We start from the raw sequence: 13,463 nt of genomic DNA, 5'->3' as shown, positions 1-13,463 counted from the left end.
GGATCATGACCTGAGCCAAAATCAAGAGTTGGATGCTCAACTGACTGAGCCACCCAGGCACCCCAGAAATAGTCCATTTTTTAATGCAGAAATCTATTCAGTAACTTTCTAACCAGAGAGTAATTCCAAATTTGCATCTGCTGTGAGTACTAAAGGATGTCTCAGAGGAACCAATGCCAGTCCACTTCTCATAGGCTTCGTTTTTACCTTTGGTCAACCATGCAAACATTCCAATAATAAAAGTCTTTTAAAAGTTATGTGGTTGGATATGATTAATGGGAGGGCACCCGGGTGGTTCAGTAGGTTGAGCCTCGGACTTTGGCTCAGGTCATGATCTCGTGTTTCGTGATCATTGCTCTCAGCGCAGAACCCACTCTGGATCTTGTGTCCCTTCTCTCTCTGGACCTCCCTGCTTGTGCTCTCTCTCTCAAAAATAAATAGACATGGGGTCACTTGGGTGGTTCAGTCGGTTAAGCATCCGACTCCTGATTTTGGCTCAGGTCAGGACCTTAGGGTTCGTGGGTTCAGGCCCCACATCAGACTCTGTGCTGACAGCGTGAGGCCTGTTTGGGATTCTCTCTCTCCCTCTCTTTCTCTGCCCCTCTTCTGCTCACTCTCTCTCTTAAAATAAATAAACATTAAAAAAATAAACATTAAAAAACTCTTAAAAAAAAGAAAGCAACACAATTATGGTCCCAATAACACTTGGTTTATACTAATTTTTAAAATATAATATGTGAGGGGCGCCTGGGTGGCGCAGTCGGTTAAGCGTCCGACTTCAGCCAGGTCACGATCTCGCGGTCCGTGAGTTCGAGCCCCGCGTCGGGCTCTGGGCTGATGGCTCAGAGCCTGGAGCCTGTTTCCGATTCTGTGTCTCCCTCTCTCTCTGCCCCTCCCCCGTTCATGCTCTGTCTCCCTCTGTCCCAAAAATTAAAAAAAAAAAAAAAAAAAGAGAGGAGGGGTTAAAATCTCCAACAAAATACTAGAGAACTGAATTGGACAGCATACTAAAAGGATCATACACCATGACTAGGCATGATTTACCCCTGCAATACAAGGATGATTCAACATACAAAAAAACATTTAAAAAAAATATATATATATAATATGTGAAAACTATACTATTTGGTAAGGATAATACTGTACTGATTGATTAGCTGCTCATCTACATTGGGGGAACATCCTCTCACCAGCCCAGTTCTGACCCTTCAGGATTACTTCGGTACCCACGGTTCTCACACACATGCACCTAAAAATATTGAAATGATACAGATGGAGACATTCATTTTTCTGTCTCCCACAGTCTTTTTGTATAACCCCATTACTGTTCATATTATAATATAGTTAACCTGTTCACAAATATTTCCTTCTACAGCATTTTGTGCTCAATGAAGTCAGGGAATATGTAATATTCATCTTTGCGTTTCCTGAGTTGGTTTTATTCTCATGCATTCTAAATGTTCAATGTTTGCTGAGTGAAAACATATTAGAAAATTATATGACAGTTATTGAATTAATGAGATGCTCTTCCATGGAATAAATAAAATCTCATCCCCAGTTTTGATACCTTCGTTTAAATATTAGCTCTTTGTGAAGTAGAATGATAGAGCAAGTGAACATAGAGTCATGCATTCTGATGCAAGAGAGGAGAGATGGAAATAATGGTGTAGCTTCGATAGCCTACTGGAAAAGGCCACCCTCCCTTAGTCCTAGAGGCACAACAAAAAGGGTACAGAAATGGAATCGACAGTTGCCATAAAAAATATCATCTTGCATCACAATTTTAATTAGAGTTTAGTTTATTGGCTTCTGGGGAAAAACAAACAAGCAAACAAACAAACAAAAAAGCACTTGAAGGGTAACTACCGCTTTGCTTTTACCTCCATGGAGTTAATCTCACAGGAAAGATATTAATTAATAGGTACTACATCTAACATCAGTGAATCATTCAGCATTAATCACAGCCGCGGAAAAGTGTGTTGTGTCTGAGGGGACTGTCACATTCATTTCATAGCCAGCAATTGCTATTCATATAAAGGTGGCATTAAATATAAGAAATAACAAGTAAGTGAAATTGAAAGAAAATGAAACATTTTATGAACAACAGACTGTGTGTGACTCAACAGTGAGCTAAAACCAAGGAAAAGAAAGTTTTGTGGGGTTTTTTAATGAATTTGGTAAAATGATCCTATTGTGAACTTTTCCTACTTTTTTCCCCCATTTTACACTGAGATTTAGCCTATAGGACACAAGGCCAGCAGCGAACATTCTCCAAGACATGGGATTTTTCTGCCAGAACTTTTCCAAGCACAGTAACAATGAGGGCTTCTGAATAAATTTGTCATTGCTCTTTACCCTACAAGAATATCTTTCATTCCCATAAAATTTATCTCAAACTCATCTCATTTATGAAGTCTTCCATAATTGATCCCATAATCTCTGATTTTTACATTTATGGAATAACACTACTATGTCTCTGTAGCACTAAATTACCTACTTCTGTGTATCTCAGTCATTTTGTTGTTGTTGTTTTTTTAATTTATTTATTTTGAGAGAGAGAGAGAGCACATGCATATGGGAGTGGGGGAGTGGCAGAAAGAGAAAGAGAGAGAGAATCCTAAGCAGGCTCTGCTCTGTCAGAGCAGTGCCCAACATGGGGCTTGAATCCCACAAACCACGAGATCATAACTTGAGCCAGAATCAAGAGTCAGTCACTTGGCTGACTGAGCCTCTCAGGCACCCCCCAGTCATTTGGTCTTAAGAACAGGCTTCCTTCTCTGAGTTTCTCATTGGATGGTAAGGATTAAACCATGTATTTACTGTGAAGTCAGGGTATTAAAATTATAAATAACAATAATTACCAGTATCTTAACACCCTAAACAGGCCACCATTACAAATTCCCTCATTCTGTGTCTCATCCACATCGACATCAGAAATCCAGTCATTATCCCTTTTTCATCTTTGAATTTTTTTAAGTTTACTTATTTATTTTGAGAGGGAAAGAGAGAGACAGAGACCAACCAGGGAGAGGGGCAGAGAGAAGGAGAGACAGAATCCCAAGCAGGCTCTACGTCATCAGCACAAAGCCCGCTATGGGGCTCGAGCTCACAAACTGTGAGATCATAACCTGAGCCAAGATCAAGAGCCAGACACTTAACCAACTGAGACACCCACGCTCACCTCTTTTTCATCTGATGCATGCTGACATGTTGCTATATAGTCGGTTTTTATAATAATATATTTAACCGATACGTCACAGCAGAAGCAATGAAAATAAGAGGAAGTCTACATCCCATGAGGTTAGGTTGAGAGGAGAATTTGGGGTACAAAAGAACTGAAAGGTGGAAGAAACCAGCATGACCCAGCATGTTAGGTGCCGATTTCTACCACAGATGCTTTACAAACAGAGCACCGCTCACCAATGCAATAATCCCATTGAGTAAGCATATTATTTACGTTTATGCACGAGGAAGCTGTAAACTCAAGTGGCCAAGTGCCTTCAACAGTCCCTCACCTGATACGTGGCAAAGCCAGGATTAGTGCCCCTTATTGTGTACTTAGACTAAAAGCTCATTTTCAGGGTGCATGGGTGGCTCAGTCAGTTAAGCGTTTGACTCTTGGTTTTGGCTCAGGACATGAGCTCACAGTTCATGAGTTCGAGCTCCACATCAGGCTCCATGCTGACAGCACAGAGCCTGCCTGGGATTCTCTCTCTCCCTCTCTCTCTGCCCCTCCTCTGCTCTCTTTCTCAAAATAAATAAACTTTAAAAATTAAAAAAAAATAAATAAAAGCTCATTTTCCTTTCAAAAAACACTGGGTGCCTCACAAAAAGAAATATTTTAATTTGTATTGCAATTGAGAGAATACAATTGAGATTTCTGGAAGAGAAAGCATTAGAAATTAAGCTTTTGAGTTTTATTTTTAGTTATAAATACCACTTTCAGATTTTTTTCACTATAGATCTGCCAGCCAAAGGTTTTAGAAATTGTAACAATTATTTTCTTTATAAAACACACATCAAAAAAAATTTTTGGGTTGATCCTGGTTTACATTTTAGCGGAAATCTATTTCATTCAAAAACAAATAGTCTTGTAAATCTGAATTATAATTAATCACTAATTTTCTTCACAGGCTGTCACAATTTTAGAATTTGGCTTGATTTAGCTGTTTTTGTTTTTTCTTTGCAAACTACCAGGAAAAATTATAGAAAATGTAACTGAGTCAACATTGCTTTCATATCTGCCTCATAAATCACCCTGCAACTCTTCGAAAAGAACTCAGCATCAAGGTAACATGAAGGATAAACACCCTAGTACATACCAAAGACAGATCTTAGAGCCAACACGTAACATTTGTTCTTTCCATAAATACTTACATTTATCCAAATTTTAGAAAGAAAAATGCAAATTCATGCAATAACTCTTGTCTCTGAGGCAGATATTTTCAAATGTGTTGTTACACTATCATTTATTCAGTGCCATAAATAAACTTCAGTGTAAGCAAGCATAAATTAGACCAAGGTCTCTGACCCAGGATCCAGCTATCAAGTAAACTCGTAACAAAACATAAAATGTAATTGCATGTGAACACTTAATTGTTACTAGCACTCCATATGGCCTCCATGGAAAACAATGTGATTTATGTTTTCATTAGGTAGAACACAGGGGCAACCCGAGAGTACTTTAGATAATTTCTTAATAGACTGTTAGAATTTCATACTGAAAAAAAATCTGAGATTTCTTTCATATATGTAATCCAACATTCTTGTTTCCTTGTGGCTATTGTTTTTCAAGATGAATAAATTGATGTTTAGAGAGGTTATACTTTGCCTAAGCTTGCATAGGGTCTTGGGCAGGACTGGGACTATAATAAGGGTCAGACCTCTTTCCTTCTTTGATTATTTTATATTAAGCATTTTATTAAGCTACTCTTTGATGGGGGCATAATTGTAAGGCTAGAGTGTAGGTTGAGAATCAACGAGACCACATTTACCAAAGAATATTACCTGAAATGCTTTGCGTATTTCTAAACCAATGGAAAAGAATGCAATACCAAAAGAAGGAAACCAAACTGACTGATTGACTGTGACTGACATTGGTGAGAAACTGGAGGCGGTGACCTAGGTATGACTGGACACTAGACTTGGGTCACACAGTGTGGATGGTAGGAAAATCATAGACCTTATGTAGATCTACACTTTGCTTCAAAAATACTTAAAAAATATACCAAAACAAAGAAAAATCACTCAACCTTGTTTCTCCACTTCATCGTTAGCCAATGTCTAATCTTTATGTTGTAATTAAACTGCTCGACACAGTGCTCCATTTTGGATCTCTCTCCTTCCTCACATCCTGTTCATACCTCAAGCCACACTAATAATGCTACTGCAGAGACAGGTCTGTTTGGACGGACTTTACCAGTTAATGGTAATCTGCTTTTATTAAAGAACTCCTTTCATGTTCTCATTATCTATTACATGGCATGATCCTGATTAAACTTTCCAAATTGCAACTGAAACTAATTTCTATGTGTTCTTCTGAGACCAGCTTAATTATTTTCCTCTTGTCTCCTCTCTTCAATGTCGTGCTTTGACGCCATTCTTCTGCTCCCACCAGGAATCTCTTTTTCTCTTCTCCTTTTTTTTTCTTTTCTTTTCTCTTCAAATTTTTAAATGCAGACTCCTCTAGGGAAACCGAAACCATGCCACTGCCTTTTACCTATATGCTGACCAAAATGAAATCCTAGATTTTACTCAATTGAGACCGACATTTTTTTTTTCTGGACTCAACTCCTGATTGTCCCAGAGGCAATTCAAATAAATCTTGTCCAAAATAAATACTCATTCTCTTCCTCTTAAAAAACTAATACTAATTGAAAACATGTCAGTACTTGTCTTTTTTGGGGGTGGGGGGTGAGATGGGGTTGGTTTGTTTTGTTTTACCTCGGAAAATGACTCCACCAAGCATACAGTTACATAAGCTGGTACCTTCCCTCTTATTTTTATTTCCAATTTCTTCATAATTTTTTTAAATGTTTATTTGTTTTTGTGAGCCAGCAGGGGAGGGGCCGAGAGAGGGGAAGACAGATCTCAAGCGGGCTCTGCACTGACAGCAGCACGGGGCTCGAACTCACGAACCCTGAGATCATGATCTGAGCCAAATTCAGATGCTCAACTGACTGAGCCATCCAAATTCCTCAAATTTCTTTGTCATTGTAATCGTTTTTTACCACCATTATTAGCTCCATTACGAGCATAAACTGAGTGCCCTTACAGAGACTAGAAGAGTGGATACCTAGCTCTCCTAAAAAGAAGGCAAATAATCACTCCACCTGAAAGATAGTGCCTCCTAGGTTCGCTTTTGCCACTTCACCTGAGGCAAACTTACCCCAAGAAAGAGTTTCTACTATATCTGCAATAAAATGGGAAAAGTTATCTTTTCCACTTTCTTATGCTTCTAAAAATACTTCCATTTCCATATTTCCCAGTTTATGGTTTATGAGAGGAAACCTGTGATAGTCTCAGAAAGAATAATAGAAAAAACTATGTAGCATCTTATACTCAAATATCGAACAAGAAGCATTTCGTAGACCAAAAAAAAATTTTTAAGTAACTTCAAAGAAACAGAAATTGCTTCACCTTGCCTTATGAACTGAAATGAGCTTGCTTAAGTGTTTGATAAAGTGTGAAGAAAAGTCCTGGGCGGTTTTCAGGGCTCGATACAAACTTACTAGAACGATCTTCTGAGGAGGAAAGCAATACTGTAGTCGCTATACCAGACTAGCAACAAAGCAAATATGTGTCATAAACTCCAAAGGAGTGACAATAAAAGAGCTCACTTCCCAGCAGACACAATGTAAGACTAGTGAAAACAGAATGATGTCTTCGAAAAGTTGAAAGGAAGTAACTGCCCATATAGAATACCATACCCAGTAAACCCTAGGAATAGAAACAAGGTCAGACAAACAAAAGCAGAGAGATTTTATTGCCAGAAGCATTGAAATAAATACTAATATATTGATTCAACTGCAGCTTTTGAAATGGTTTCATTTTTTTCTTTTCAGCAGTCTTACTGTGATGTGCTTGTTTTCGTTGCATTTTTCCCACATAGAGCTTCTTTGGGTTTATTAGGCAAGGATCTCTATTCTAGACCCTGAATTAAAAAAAAAAAGATGAGACCATGATCAGTGCTGATTAGCGGAATATGGGGCACACAGGACAAGATGGGCACTCCACGTATATCCTCAGAGCTCCTTTCTGCCTGAGGCTCACTGCTGATGCCATGGCAAGGAGGAGTGAGAGCCTGATACAAAAGACCACAGTTAACTTCTAATAATGTGTTTTATTACTGTCTAAAAATGTCATTTCAGGATATGGCATTCATTATTCCAAAAGAGAGTTGATTCTTCGATACAGTTTTCCCCTCCGCTCAGTTACTTTTTAATTGGAACTTGCACAAATTTCAGTTAGGAGCCTAAATGTTCATTTATCTTTATTTGGGGGGATCTTTTTAATAGGACATCAATATTTCATACAATCATGACTATGAGTAAAGTTCTCAGTTTACAGATGCTAAAGGATAAAACTAGTGTATGCAAAAGAATGTTCAACTGCAAAATCTTGAAAAATCTGTCTCCAAAGGAAGCAGGCAAACGAGCAACTTTTTGCAGAACTCTGACACACTGATGTGAAACACACTGTATTCTAAACAGCGTATCTCCTATGGTAAGTTTATGTGAAGAGGGTCTCTCTGGCAGGTGGTTTCAGAATTAGTGAGCACATCTATGCTCTATTTCCGATCAAGAGCTTTGGGAGCATTTATCGAGACCACTATGTTCCCTCACCAAGGGCTTTCTCACATCATTTTTAAAGTTTGCCAAAATCCCTTATAGGAAAAATTGCTTTTGGAGTTCCGACAGGAACTTGCCAACGATGAGAGGCAACCTTTACTGCTCTTCTGTAAGACCCACCATGCACTCTGCATACACAGTTGAAGACTGCTTGGCATGAATCTGCACTATTGAGATCATTCACCTGACCTCTAAAGGCCTCCATTTTCATTTTTATGTCTTCGGAGGACTTCAGGTTTTAGGAGACAGAAACTAACACAGTTATGAACCTTCCCTCGAATGAAAGGACCTAGGGTATTATTCAGTGAGAAGAGTCAGGAGGCACCTGGCCGGCTTAGTCCTTGCAGCATGTGACTCTTGATCTTGAGATCAGGAATTTGAGCCCCACGTTGCATGTAGAGATTACTTTAAAAAAAGAGAGAGAGCAAACTTAGATACTCATCCCTACTGGGCAAAGTGAAAAGGCTGAGGTAGAGTTTTTGCTTTCTCCACAATATAGAAAATGCCACAGAAGCTATAACTACAACTAAAATACAGAGGAGTAAGAACATAGGAGTAATGGGGCACCTGGGTGGCTCAGTCAGTCAAGCGTCTGACTTTGGCCCAGTTCGTGAGTTCGAGCCCCACATCAGGCTCTGTGCTGACAGCTTGGAGCCTGGAGCCTGCTTTGGATTCTGTGTCTCCCTCTTTCTCTGCCCCTCCCCAGCTCATGCTCGCATTCTGTTTCTGTCAAAAATAAATAACTTAAAAAAAAAAAAACGAACATAGGAGTAATAATGATACATCAACTCTCGGCTCTGAACTTGAAGTATCCCTAAAGAGCTTTCATTTCCCATCCAGAGTTCTGAACGTATCTTTGATTGTGGCTCCTCTATTCATTTTTCTTAAGAACTGAGGGTAGATTATTTTAGTTCTTCAAAAAATTTATGTTCCTTGCGGTGCCTGGGTGGCTTAGTTGGTTAAGCAGTCGACTCTTGATTTCAGCTCAGGTCATGATCTCACAGTCGTGAGTTTAAGTCCCGCATCAGGCTCTGCACTGACACCTCGGAGCCTGTTTGGGATTCTCTCTCTTCCTCTCTCTCTGCCCCTCCCCTGCTCATGCTCTCTCTCTCTCTTTCTCAAACTAAATAAAAACAAACTTAAGAAACAAAATTATGTCCCTTGATTTCCCCCTTGGTTTTAGTCTTTCTCTTCATTTTTAAAACTTAGTGTTTCTTTTCAATAGATTTGAAGTGAGCAATCTCTTCACACTAATCACACGAATCAGGGATCCACAGGCAGAAAGGATTGTGAGAATTTGAACTCTCAGAAGAATCTGAGCATCCTTGCATTTCCGTGGTGAGTAGCATCAGGGATTGTGTGATCTTTTCCCTCTGGTGGGTGAAGTAGATTCCCAGGAGACTTTTTTTCTTTGAAAATAAATGTCAGCATAGTCATACCAATGATAGACCAGATTTTTAAAAAGTAAAGAAAAATGGAGGATTAGGGCCAGAAGCCAGTTAAATAGTCAATCATTTGGTCAAATGAAAGAAAACAATAAAGTATGAGTAAAACCAGGGCGCCTTGGTGGTCCAGTGAGTTAAGCGTCTGACTTCGACTCAGTTCATGATCTTACAGTTTGTGAGTTCGAACCCCGCCTTGGGCTCTGTGATGGCAGCTCAGAGCCTGGAGCCTGTTTGGGATTCGGTGTCTCCCTCTCTCTCTGCCCCTCCCCTGCTCACACTCTGTCTCTGTCTCTCTGAAAAATAAATAAACATTAAAAAAAATAAAAATGAAGTATGAGTAAAACCATAAATAAACAACATTCATGGTGTTCCTAATTCATTTGGACTAGGATGCCACCTTCTAAATGACCAGGAATAGTTTCCACAAGCCTGTTTAATAATATTGTATTAATTGGCTGTCACTTGATCGGTCATTAAAATATTGTCGTAAATGTCTAAGACGATTGACTATAATAATTACTAAATTTATCAACTAGAATCCTGTTCCTATGTCTGTTTTAAGAGGACTCATGTATATCAAATTTATACCAAATTTGTCTTGGTAAAAAGTATTATTATCTATAATTAAGTTTAAAAAAAGCTCTTAGCTATCTGGAGATATATTTTAATTAATCATATTTTATATTTCCCAATATGAGTTTCATGGCCTGAGATAAAATATTGCTCAAGCTTTCAATCAAACAAAGTTCTCAATTTAGAAATTATAAGAGCTTACTGTGTATGCTATCTAGTACCTGAGGCAGGATTTTGCTATATTTGATAACTGGTGGCTTAGTAGTCTTAACCAAGAAAACTGTTTAATTTATCTTTGTGTTGAATCGCAGCTCATCATTGTGCATTTGCATCTTAAATATTTCCTACCTATCCCTGGCCAACAGGGTCCCATTTATATTCCACCAATGTGAGTTACATGAATTTTGGAAGGCGCGCAAAGAGAACCCCTCCAGGAATGTGCGTGGGCTTTGGTGAGGTGAGGATTTGCCAGCAGTTTCCCGGCATTGTCCCTTGACAGGCAGCTGAGAGAATTGGCATTTGCCTCCTGCCATTCCCTTCTCTCCTGTGTTTTTAAAACCAGCAGAGGCATTCCTTGGTAATTTCCCCCTCATTTTTTTCAAAAATCATTGAATATTGAAATCGATAATATGATTTTCTCTAATTTGCTGCTTATATCATCTAGGGTAGTTCTTTCTCCTGGCCAAACCCAAACTAACACAATCCATTTCACATGTCCCTGGGCATTCAATACATTCTCTCCCTGTTACACTATCGGTTAAATATCATCTTGCCCCATCTTATATTTCTTTGCAAATGGCATAAGGAAATAATTATTTCATCTGGAAGTTTATTCCAAGCTCTTACTGATCTGGTTACTCTTAATATGTAAAATGGAATTTTCTTTTCTTTCCCTCAAAGCCTAGTACTTTTCCACCACCCTCGGCAAGACAATTAGTGCTATAGATGCAAGTAGATTTTCGACCATTGAATACCTCCACCAAAATAATAAGTTGTACTGGAAAAGACACTTTTGACAAATATGTCATGATTTTAACTTATCAGTGGTAAATCCATTTTCTTATAGATTTAAATTAAAAATGACAATAGCATCCCTAACCCTTTTAAAACATGTTATGATGGCATTTGAATTAACTCTTTGTAAAACAAAACAGGTTTTTAATAAAGCAGAAAGACATGAGGTTTTGCATTGCTTAATGAACCATTGCTTTTCCTAATTAGGTAATTACGTGCTTATGCAGAGGTCAGAATAATTAAATTTATATCTATTTACCAAACTGTGACAGTATTAGTCTATAGCAGTAATTGATGCACACGTTTTTAGAGCAGAAAACGTTCTAAAATATATGATGCAAAATATTTTTTAACAAATAATAAACACATTATCTGGAAAAATTCAAACTATTGAATTCTAGTTGGTCCTAGTTAGACAGTGACCCTTGAACATCATGATTCTGAACAACGTGGGTCTTCTTATATGAAATGTTGTCAAATATACAGAATAGGATACTATAACTGTATTTTTTCTTTCCTATAATTTTCTTAATAACATTTTTTTTCTTTTTCTGTAGGTCCTTTTTATAACAATACAGTATATAATACATACAACGTACAATATATGTGTCAATCGACTGTTTATGTTATTGGTAAATCTTTTGGTCAACAGTAGGCAATTAGTAGTTAAGTTTTGGGGGGGGAGTCAAAAGTTATTAGTGGGTTTTCAACTGCATGGGGATTAGCACTTCTAACTCCCATATTGTGCAAAAGTCAACTGTCCTCCTCCCTCAGAATGTTCACCACATTTTTCTATTGTTCTCCACATATATTCAGTGCCTGCAAACAAACAAACAAAATCCTGTTAGTTCACACACATGACAAAAAGTCATGGAGGCAAACCTATACATTAAATAGATTAACTTTAATCTCCAATAGATTTTCTTTGGCAAGTGTAAGAGCCAGTACATACTTCTAGTTGTCTTTTTTTTTTTAAGATCTTATTTAACATAATTATAGAATCTAAAAAGAAAGTGAGATATTTTAGTACCCTAATTTACCTTCTTGACTTGAATGGAAACAGAAAATGAGTGCCTTTTTATAGGGAAAAACAAAGTCTTACTTTGAAATAACTTACGTTTGGAGAAGTGTGTGAATGTATAAGCATGGTTTAATTGGTTTATACATGTACTTGCTAAGTAGGTTACAAGTGGAAGGTCAGCAATGTGGAGAAGCACTGTGCCTTCCTCCACTCCCAGGGACAACTAGTAATCTGATGCTCATTCTTTTGTTTTCCTTTATAATTTATGTCCAGTGTAGCTACACTTGCAAAATGTCACAGACTATGAGTCTGGAGTTCTCTCTTATCCAGCAAGAGAGCGACAGAGAACTGAAAATGAGAGAGGCTAATATCTGGGAGGAGACAAGAACCCAGAACTGGGGTTTCGTCTCTGTATTTATTGAGCTCTCAAGGTTTTACATGTGAACATGCAGAAGAAAACAGTAAGATGGTGATCAAGAGCTTGTGTGCATAAGAAGCAAAGGGTTTGGGGGGTGAGCCGCGTTCCAAGTTGAGATTAAAGCACAATGACAAACTGGCACCAGACGCCGGATGGACAGTGTTTCTCTGTAGGTGATACAGCGAAGTAGCTGTTGTCTCCGAAGTGTGAGATTGCCTGAGCTGGCTGCCTCAAGGCCAACAAGGCACCTTCCCACCAGCTAACCTTGGGCGTCTTCACCCCCTAGCGGTTTTCCGCTTTCCACTTGGTTCTATTTGTTGACTAACCTTGGGCGCTTTTGCCCTCCTGCAGCTTCCCACCTCTAACTGTTCTCGGATGCTTTTCTCCTCGGTAGGTGGCTTTCTGCCCTAAGCCTTGTTAGCCCATTGGTAGAAGCATACAGAATTCTTAAACTTTCTTCCCACAGCAAAATACATTGTTTACTTGCGATGAGCTGAGCAGCCCTCACAAGTTTAACTCTGTAAGGAAAGGACAACTTACCACACTCCGGGGAGGGTAAGCCAGTGTTTGGAGCATAATCTAACTTCAGCTTCCCTGACAACTGATAGAGAAGCCCTTTCTGGAAAAGTTAATGGTCAGTATCATCGAGGAGTCTTGTGAATCATATGAATCAACACAGTAGAAACATTTTTAAGACTGTTGAGGCAGCAAAATGCTGGCTAGATGGTCCTAATAAGTTCAGTAAGGCTAGGCTACTCTACGTAGTTTGCTTCTAAGTTTACTGTGGGGAAGGCCTGATCTTATGAGAAGGTCAAAATGAAACACCTCACTGGAATTAAAGGCATATTTTCAGTTGATGAAAGCAATGGGAAGTGAAGGGACCCAACGTTTATCACTATGTTGCCAAGACTAATATTCCCAGCTTAAAGATGACACGAATACGGGGGTGGGAGGGACCCCTGGTAAAGACAGCTCCCTGTACTACATTCTTGAAATATAACTTGCACCCAAATCAGTTATCTACCTCAGTGTTGTCAATTCCTCCCCCTCCGTTTAGTCTTTGAGGAAATTTTCTGGTTCAAGTTTTGGACACGTAGACAAGCTCTACGTTTTCTTCAGTTTTCTCTATGATTTTTCAAATC

General features: G+C 38.7%; 1 pseudogene; it reads left to right on the top strand.

Moving 5' to 3' along the window:
• The first annotated feature begins 7,204 nt into the window (after nucleotides 1-7,204).
• LOC115512692 overlaps nucleotides 7,205-13,463 on the top strand; it is a 56,657-nt pseudogene continuing 50,398 nt past the window's right edge.

Source organism: Lynx canadensis, chromosome A1 (assembly GCF_007474595.2).
Source record: "Lynx canadensis isolate LIC74 chromosome A1, mLynCan4.pri.v2, whole genome shotgun sequence".
NCBI classification, from domain to species: Eukaryota; Metazoa; Chordata; class Mammalia; order Carnivora; family Felidae; genus Lynx; species Lynx canadensis.
The sequence above is the reverse complement of the archived record's forward strand: the minus strand, read 5'-3'. Positions and strand labels throughout refer to the sequence as shown.